Here is an 11002-nt window from a genome sequence, read left to right on the forward strand (position 1 = left end):
TTTTTGTTGGAAAAAGAAGTACTAAGTTGGTGCGTTGAGTTCAGTTGTGCCTTATTGGCTTCCTTATGATTGCTTGTCAGGTTAGGTATTGGGTACCAATTCACCATTGTGCTTTTCTTTTCAGTATATAGTAGATATATCACAATGACAAAAGGCTAAAGTAGAAAACTCCAAAATCCAACTAAAGAGATCCACTATTTCATAAAAAAACCTAAAGAGTTGCACTATTGAGGCAGATAGTAATGAATCCATTGCACCCAAAACAAATAGTGAACATTCCCTGTTCAAACTCAATTAGGTTTGACTTAGTTTTCATTGATTAACTATTTATTTTTTAGTAAAGTTTTGAGTAACTATTAGGTTGCTAGATATCCACAAGGAGTTAATTATTTGTAATTTTTATATTTGAGTTCTTCCAAGTTACATGTCATACAATTGAGGATGTTTTGATATGCATTCTTGGAATGCATTATGGGTTGATATTGAATTTCAAGAAATCATAGAAATCATATCAAATGTAGTCTTATCTTTCTCCCATGATCTTAAATATCTAGACCCATTATTTATTTAACATATATAAGATTTGTAGGTCTTGAACACCCCACCTCCTAAAAATTTCAACTCTAAATTGTGGTTAAAGAGAATAAACTATACAATCATACTTTGAAACCGTTCGTAATCATTTAGTAGATTTAAAAAAAAAAAAAAAAAAATTAAGACTGTGCTTGATATACAATGTCGACCTACAATGCATTCCATGACTACGTACAACCACATCATCATATTTATAATCACGTTTACATTTATGATTTATAATTTAGAATTTTTTAGTAAAAACTATAACTTGTATTATATATATATATATATATATATATATACCAAAACCAATGTAGTATGTACGTTAGTGATGTCTCTTGCCTCTTATGTATGAGGTCAAAGGTTTAAATAAAGAATAAAGATCAAAGCTTTAAATAATCACATTTTAATTTTATGATAAAATTGGTTTTGTTGAAATATATTTATTCTATAGATTGGAGCCTATGCAGATATGTCTGGATTCCAACTATTAACTTTATTTAACAAATTACTCCTATTGTATTACTATTAGATGATCAATAAACATGCTTAGTCTCAGTTAGAGTATTTGACTTCTTTATTGAATGGATTTGGAAGAGGGGGGAGGGGGGAGGTGGGGGGGAAGAAGGGCTTATTTTTGGGTTAAAGGATACATATCATTATTTAATAAATTCATGTGTATTTCGTATATTATTTTCTATCTTGTGATATTTTTTTCCATAGATTGTGGTAGGGAAGTTCTTGGAGATTTTTTTTAGTTTATCGAAAAATTATAATAATCTTATATTTAAATCATTTCAAAATTTTTGTTGTTGTTGTTGTATATCTAAATCACTATTTTAGAATCAGTTAAGATTTCGAATTGGTCAACGGAATATTTTGAAGAGAATGATTGCCATCATTTTTTATATTTTGGAATTAAGCCAATCTTGTATTTTTCCCATCTAAGTATGCCCAGATATGAAAGCTTTTGTACATTCATATTTTTTTATTAATATATACTCTTGCTGATATTTAGAAAAAAAAAATCTATTTTGTAACTGATCAACAGGGAAATATAATTCATATTCTTTCATATTGTAATTTTGGGATTGCCAAAGTTGAGTCTATAGGAAATTACAATTATTTTCATGGAAGAGAGAATGGCTAAGGGGAAGAGGTTTTTGTGCTTTTGATAAATCCTGATCATTTTTTGTATAGAAGGATTTTTTTTTCCTTAAACGTAAGCGATTCGGCAATCCTCATAGATATTGTTGTATTCATTTTAGCACTAAAAAAAAAAATCCTTAATTCACTAAAACATAGAGAATCAGTTCAACAAATACTATTGATTTTGATTGCTGAATGTGGAAAAGCAATTCAAGCATTTTCATGTAAGAAAGGTCAAGAGAGTTACTTCTTTTGATGAAAGAAAGCCCAGAAGTGTTTGGATCATACATAAGATTGTCTTATTGGTATGGTTTATGAAGAATAGAGTTTCATTTGACCCCACTAATTAAATGTTCTAAACCAAGGAATTTGATTGGACATAATAGGTCCCAAGTTTTTTAGAGAGTCATCAAGGACCTTGCCACAAAGCCATCTGATGATTGGTATTTTTTTTTTTTCTCTATGGCCTATCTTAAGATACTACTAAGATCCAATTTTTGGTCTTCCACACGGAGACATTGTTTTAATATCAATTGGTTATAATGTCCACAACTTGGGCATACAAAGAATATTACTTTATATACCCATTTTCAAAAGATAAGTTGTCTTTTCTTGAAATTATAAAAATGGAAAAATCCCCAAGATGACAGAGTGGGGATTCTTTCCCATGCCCTCTCATATATTATGCCGTTGAGGCCCACATCACTACATTCTTCATAACAAAATGTGACTTCCAACTAAACCTACTATTTTGATGTGGGAAATATCTGCCCTAAAATAAATAATGGGAAAAAAAGATTTTCTGAATCTCAATCAGATAAAAGTATTGAAAAGAGAAAAAGAGATTATTCTTTATTTAGAGGTGGGGAGGAGGAGTGTGATTTTTGACAACTTGATATTTGAACCTATGCGGAAAGTTCTCTTACTCTAAACCATGTGCTTTTGCCTAGTATTCAGCTTAAGCTTTTCTCTTTCTTCCCTAAATCAAGGTTTCTTCCTAACTTATTATTCCTAAATTCACCTAGATACCAATCAACTAAGCCTCAATATGGTCCCCCACCTGAGTCATATGCTTCATTCTAAACCCATTAATCTAATCCATCTACTTATCTACCCTATGTTTCTTTCTTAATGTTTGTCTTTGTCTAAATTTTGTAGTAATCTAGAGAGAGAGAGAGAGAGAGAGAGAGAGAGAGAGAGAGAGAATATTGATTAGCTTAATTGTGCCAATTAGTAGCCTTCTATTCCCTCTAAATTTGATCGAAAGTTAGACTCATCCAGTTCAACTAATCCGAACTGTGGATCTAATATTGAAACTGATCAAAGCTCTATCATTCTAATCGTGTAGATATGATGATCATGAGCCTCATCAATGAACCCTAACTATTATTTATAGAAAGCAAGGGCAATCAATATCTATCATAGTAACACTCTCCATATGTTAAGTAACATTGGAAAATAGAATCTCATACTCATACCAGTAGCTATTCTTCATCACTACGAAACACTAAGCTACTAAACTCCAAATGGAGATGGATGCTTACAAGGCACATCAAAGTTAAGAGAATAATTTAATTACTATTGTCTTAATGGAAAACTCATATGCCCGACCAAAAATCCCATGGGGCCTTGTAGGTCATGTCAATGTATCTTTCCATAAGCATTGTGGAGGATATGTTGGAAGCTTGCTTAAGGTTTATATGTTTTGTTTGAAAAACTATGAGAGAGAGAGAGAGAGAGAGAGAGAGAGAGGAGCCCCACTCTATGCCGCCCATTCTACATCATGGGTTCCTTTGGAAAAAAGGGACTCCAATTTAGACCCTCCTTTTATCCTCTTTAGGTGACAGAAAAACCTTTTATACTGTTTTCTTTTTGGTGGTGCTTTGAGTGTGTAATGGAACTGACAACCCCACCCAATTTTTTTTTTCAAAACCCTAAAGTTTCAAAGTTTCTAAGTTTCATAAAATGGAGTCTGGTCTGCTATCATTAGGCTGTGGAGAAAATGTAAGCTTCCACCAAGTTAAAGTAAGAAGAATTATACTAATTTATATATATATATATATATATATTCCTCCACCCATGTCAAAGTTATCAACTCAGGTACTTTAAAGATATAAGGAATATGTATCTTTGGTGGTGCATGGTCAGCCATGATTTTTTACTAATGAAAAGACCCTTTACATACAATGGAAAAGATTGGTTTGATTTATGATTGATTTTTTTTTTTTTTTGATCATTTAAAGTGAGACATGAGGAATTATTTTTGAATATATGTGGTGTATGTTTGTCAAATTAATTCTATAATGGTGCATCCTGTCCATGGTTGCTGAACCTCCTTCACCCTTCTCACTAATGTGTCGACAACTTGACCTTAACATATACATTTTTGGGTGAATAGACAAATATATTCTTTGAAGCTCAAGAAATACGTAGGAGCCACCCTATAAGGGAGAAGAAAAGGAAAAGAAGAGAAGCAAAGAAAAGAAACAAAAAATACAAGGACGAAAAACAATGTGTGCTGAAGATTTCATGCTCTATGCAATGAGCCTATTGCTGTTACTGTCAAGTACAATGCTGAATTTCTACCTCATCCTAGGAAAAAAAATCAACATTGAGTGCATAATTTAGTTTTTTCACAAGTCTCAGTCCCATATTTTTTATGCATTTTGGACTTATTTGTCTTCAACTGTATAATCTACCATGGATTGAATTTTTTTCTTTATTATTAACTAATCCAATTTCATCCCCCTCCCCCATCCGGGAAAAAAAAATCAAATTTCTTTGTAGAAATCAAATGTTTAAGCAATTTTTGTATATCTGTTATGAATTATAAAAGATGGTGTGTCCATGAGGATTGAAAAGAGACATTATTATGACGGTAAGATGGACAAGATGTTGGTAAAGTTTGCGTAGCCAAGTACTAGACTGCAACATGATACACATAACATGATTCCTGAAATCTTTTGAACATAAGCATCTTGATGATGAACTTTTTTGGTAATTGTTGAACCAGCCTCATTTTTTATTGATATTTGACAATATATATATATATATATATATTTGCACATAATCACAAAAACTGTGTCACAACAAGCTTCACAAGGACTCACCAATATTTTCTTTCACCTTATATTAATTTTTTTGGAGAAGATTAAGTCCTCACACTCGGGAAGAATTTGCACGTCACATCAATGAGTGTTTTAAAAAAGACATTATTTATACGAGGCCTACATTTTCAAAACATGTGAAAAAAATATATATATCATGTGAGTAAACTGTACACTATCATCGTGGCAACTTTCAATTTTTTATATCTTATAATAAGTATATGAAAAAAATCTGAACATACTATTTGGGTGTCCAACCTGACCACTCTCTCCTTCCCCTTTGAAAATAACCCCCATGCCTCTCGTCATCCTACCCTCCCATCAGTTGAGCTAGCTGCTGCCAAATGTCCTCCCTAAATATTTTTAGGAATCAAGTTATTTTCATAAATTATGGATAATTATTCACATACCTACTTAATATTAGCGATAATCTTTTTTAAGACACATTTTATGTGTTACTCTTTACAAGGGAGAATGTTATATGGATAAACACACGTGCAGGTTGTATACTCAGTAAAAGACCCTATTGGTTGCAATCTCCAAGGTCACCACCTTATCTCCTTATTAGTCAATACTAAGACACTATTTGGTTGCTCATGTTTTAAACTCAGTAAAAGGCGCTAGTGGTTGCAATCTCCAAGGTCACTACCCTACCTGCTTATAAGTCAATACTAAGACACTATTTGGTTGCTCATCTTATACCCTCAGTAAAAAGATCCTAGTGGTTGCAATCTTCAAGGTCACCAACCTACCTGCTTAAGTGCTTATAAGTCAATACTAAGTCATTAATTAATTAATTTTTAATTTTTTAATTTAAAAAAGTTTTTTTTTTTTACTACTAAGACACTATTTGGTCGTTGGAGACACTGCTGTTTTGTATAGTTTGATTACTACTTTTGAAATGATGGTTGGTAAACGATTAAGAACCCAATAAATTTATATTCATCAAAGGAGGATTAATTAAAGGAAAATCCACTAATAAGTGAATAGTGAATCGAGTAGTTATGCTGTGAAGATACAATGAACAGAAAAAAGAAAAAAAATATATATATATATATATATATATATTTATGTGAGATGTTAAGAAGATAAAAGAACTAAGATTAATCTAATAATTCAAAATGATGTCAAGTTATTTTTATGTCATAGACACATGTAAGCACTACTGACGTGGCTTACATTTTTATATCAACATCAATTGCAAGTAACTTAGTCTAATAATGGTGACAACTTCGGCTTGAAGAATTGACATTGAGAGAAGGAAATTGTGGGATTGAACTATGTCGTATGCATCTTGGTTTCATGCATGACAAGCAGAGACATCCATCTCTCCTTGTGCTTGAGAGAACAAGGAACCAAAAACACTGTAATCATTGTCTCTGTTGCAGTTGCCGTCATGATAAGCTATTGTTTAATAGACATGTAAGTTGAGTCGGTCTCAAGGTACGTGCATTTTCCAGTTTATTTCCGCGTTATATTTAATGGGAAAATCCATTTTGGCATACCAGATAACCTTTTTGTAATATATATATATATATATATATAGAGAGAGAGAGAGAGAGAGAGAGAGAGATAGAGAGAGAGAGAGAGAGAGAGAGAGAGATGGGAAGTATCATTAAAACAAGAGAAAATAATTATAGAGAAATAATAAATTCATAAAGCTCAGGAGGAGAAGATTGATCTACCCAACAAAAAAGATCATCCAATACTAACAAGTAGAGGCCAACTTGGTTGACTCCTTTCCCCCTTTAATGAAGGTTTTACACTTGCCACCCAACAAGCAATTATAGGTTTTTTTTTTTTTTTTTTTGTGGGGTGAGGATCGGAAGGGGTGGGGGAGAGGGGAAGTAATCTATGTCGAAAAAAGTAATGTAGAAGAATTATTATAGAGTAATTATACTTTGTACTACCAATAAATTTTTCTTTCATATTTTAAAAAAATCACCATGATTATCAATTAATGGTGGATCAAGTAAGATTTATTCATGTTAAGAATGAGCAATCATAAAAAAATATAAGACGTCTAAGAGATTCCAAGTAGACGGGATCGATTGTAGGAACACATTTGGGGAAACATCTCAACAAGTTAAATTATATAAAAAACTGTAAATGGAGAAGAACGTTTTATGATTAAGTTGTCATTTTGCTACCCTCTATGTTTGGGTTTAGGGGTCACATAATCAGGGAATGTTCATTTTTCCAAACTATAATATTACTGCATCAAACGGAGTTTAAAAATTTAGGTTTGATTCCAAACAAATTTTGACCCAAAAAGCCATAAGGATTGAAACTGGATAAAGCACAATCCTCATAAAAACCAGTGACCACCCGATAGCCTGCTTAAGGGGTCAATTTAGAAGCAGGGCCAAAATCTGTCGTTTAAAATGGAGTTGAATCAGATTGGAAAATGAAATTTTATTGGCTTCAGTTTCAGTGTTAGACAAAAATTTGTCTATTTGAATCCAATAAAATTAAATAAGTGTAAACCATATAAATCAAACCAAATTGAATCTAAATCATATTAAACTCTCCAATCATTTGTCATTGTTGAGTTATTATCTTCTTTTTACAGTATGAAATTACCCAGTTACTCTCAGTTTCTTCATGAGGTTGTAATTTCCCTCCCAACTTTATTTGTTTCGATAGATTATTCTACATAATTACTGAGACTATGCAAACACGAATTGATTTGATTCAATTTCGATTTTGAAATTAAGAAAGTTATTCACTATCAATTTTTGATTTCCGTTTGTTTATATTATATCTTGAACCAAACTAAAATCAAATCAAAAAATAGAAACTGAACTGATTGACACCCTTAAATCTGCTATTCCTCATTCTTTCTTTCTTCTTCTTCTTCTTCTTTTATTTTATTTTGTGTGTGTGTGAATTATTCTTTAGATGATTTCATGACCTGGTTCAGTTTATTTGAAGACAAGATGTGCGAAAGTCTCAATATGGATAAACTAATTAACTATTTTAAATTGGATTAGACAGCAACAACGTTCTACACATTCTATAATTAACAAGAGATAGAAAGGGGCGGGTGAGAAATCATTCATGCACCATTGAAAATTACTTATATATTAATTATTGCTTAATTTGTCTTGGCATACTCGTGTGCTTCTTCTATAATGGTTCTTTATAGGTGAAAGCATTCATGCACCAACTAGCACGCTCCATGCTTTAGTTGTATTAATATATTCCCTACACGGGTGCACGACAGTAACACATGGACCCACAAAAGATACCTGATAGATTATTTTGGTCTCCTTTTTATGCCTCAATTGAAGAAAACCTTAGACCTGTTCTCTTACAATATAAGAACTAGATTTAAAATTTTATTTGAAGAGATGTGAAGAGAGAAAAAGAAGAAAAAGAAACTTTCCAATGGGAACTTTGATTAGAAGGAAAGTTCGTAGAAAATTTATTTTCTTGATGCTCAAGACAGGAAATTTTTTTTTGATGTTTTTTTCGTGTAAAATTTGTTGATTTTTTTATTTTTAATTTTTAAAAATAGATATTTTGATTATACTTCACATTTAAATAAAAATGGATTGAGATTTCAAATCTCCTCTTAAGCGAATATATTGGGTGAAGTAATGCTATGGGGACCATTTACATCACTAGACCACTCCTTGACCTACATATACAGATGATGCAGAGCTTAAATAAGGCAAATAGAAGGTTTTATATATCACACCTAAAAAACTAGAGTGTTTTTATATAGACTACCTTGATTCTCATTGTACGGTGGCCTGGGGGCAGTCCATGTATTAGAGAGGTGGTCTTAACATTTTTTTGTGTGTGTTTCTCATAAAAAAAGGTTTAAGTGTAAAACAATCAAATTAACCTTAATAATTAAGATTACAATGATACTTCGCTTTCGAATGTGATGGTGCGAATCAGCCTCTACCAATACCAATCTAACTTGTACTTTTTACATCCCCGTAAGCTCAACATCCACCCCCACCAAAAAAAAAAAAAAAAGAAGAAGAAATGAAAACCTTGTATTGATTATTGGTCCCATACAGGAAAGAATTTTGATGACAAGTTCATTGAACTTTCCTCTTTGCACCTTTTGATTTCACTTCTCCTTCTCTTTATTTTTCCATTAATAATTAATGGTGTGCTGTATTTATTTAGTTATTTTTCAAAAAATATATATATATATATATATATATAAAAGTGTGGTTGTCTAATGTTACTTGAGTACAAATAATGAGATACAAAATTCTATCAGTATCATTGTGATTTTTTGTTTTGTCATTTTTGCATCAATAATAGTAGTAATTCTTCTTCTTATTATTTCTGTCATCCATTATTATTATTATTACCATTATTATTGAAGTTCATGTTTAAATAAAAATATGTGCTGCTGTTGGTATCCTCATTGGCTCAAAGGCCCCTCATATTAAAAAGGAAAAGAGAAAATAAAAATAAAAAATTGAACATGGAAATAGTTTATAAAAATAGATTTTTTGAATCATATCACTAGTGCTATATTCAATATGACAAAATATATTTCTATTTTTCTTCTCTCCCCTTCTTACTTTCTCATTTTGACATTGAATGTGCCAACTGTGTTACATAACACTTTTAATGCAACACAGAAAAGGTAGGCCCATATATGAGTTATGTCAATCTGTACATGTGGTTAGTTTCAGTCTAAAGATCATTATATTGTAAAAAAGAGTTCTAAAATGTTAACATTTGCATTTCTTAGTGCATTCAGAATGAAAATGTAACACGTAAGGGAAGTCACACTGTCCATACCACTTATCCACAGAGGTTAAAAATAATTACCCACTTATCAAAGCTTCACTAGGTTAACCTAAGTACACAACCTTCTCTTCCAAATAAAACTGATGATTTAAGATTTTCACTGATGTGAAGTGAAAAGAGGAGGCGAGAAAATGAAACTTTTCCTTGGAATCTTTAATTGAAAGTAAAGTTGATTGTGATGCCCAAGATAGGGATGCAAAACAATTTACTCTGGAAAATGAAAGCTAACAATCTCATATGAAACTAGAAGAAGTAAAATATGGCTCCAAAAGAAAATTTGCAATGCATTAGATAATGATTAAAATTAGGTTTTGATGTAAAATTTACTATTTATTTATTTTTTTGGGGGGTTAGAAAGTGCTTATCCAATAATGCATGCACACATCAACATCTGTGGTCAATGGGAGGGCACTTGCAAGCATCTTCAGCACAAGATAACATGGTCTTTTCACACCCATGTAGCTTGGTTCATGTATATGCTATCGGGTAATGCTCTTTCTTCCATTTTTTTTCTTTTAGGAGTTTTTTATTTATTTTTATTTTATATTTCACTTCTAAACAAATGATTTGTACTATGATCTCAAAATCATTTCTAAAAATTAGACACAAAAACCAACCTTATACTAGTTATTGGTCCCATATGAGGTCAATTTGAAAGAATAATATGTCATATGACTTGGGTTTAGTGAGGTTCATTGAACTCATCTGCTTGAACCTTTTGATTCATTTCCCCTTGTCTTTCTTTTCCATTAACACTTAAGGGTGCTTTATGTAGTTGTTTTTTTTTTTTTTTTAAATACTTTTGTATGAGAATACAGGTGTCCCAGTAGATGCTGATTCTTTGATAACACTCTGGGTAAAAATGATGGAATACCAAAGTTCAATTCTAGCGGTACAAGGTAATATTTTTTGTCATTATTGCATCAATAATAATAGTAATTTTTTTTTTCTTTTTCCTATTATTGTTATCATCAACAATAGCATTATTATTACTATTATTGAACTTTATGTCAGAATAAAAAATACGTGTTGCTGTCAATATCCTCATTGGTTGAAGGGTTACGAACCTTCAAAGGCCCTTCATGTAGTGGCCCCATTGTCTTTTTATTTTTAAAATTTATGGAAAAAAAATTGACAATGAAAATATTTTAATAATATGTTTTTAACCATATGACAAGTGCAATATTCAATTTACCATAAGATGTTTGTTTTTTCTTCTCCCTGCTCACTTTCTCATATTGAGAATATGCCAATTTTGTTACATGCAACCTTGAAAAGGTCCACATATGGGCTACATTAATCTATAATGTGTGGTTCTATCAAAAAAATAAAAATAAAAATAAATCTATAATGTGTGATCTTCACCAAAAAAAAAAAAAAAAAAT

Source organism: Macadamia integrifolia, chromosome 8, assembly GCF_013358625.1.
Source record: "Macadamia integrifolia cultivar HAES 741 chromosome 8, SCU_Mint_v3, whole genome shotgun sequence".
Taxonomy (NCBI): Eukaryota; Viridiplantae; Streptophyta; class Magnoliopsida; order Proteales; family Proteaceae; genus Macadamia; species Macadamia integrifolia.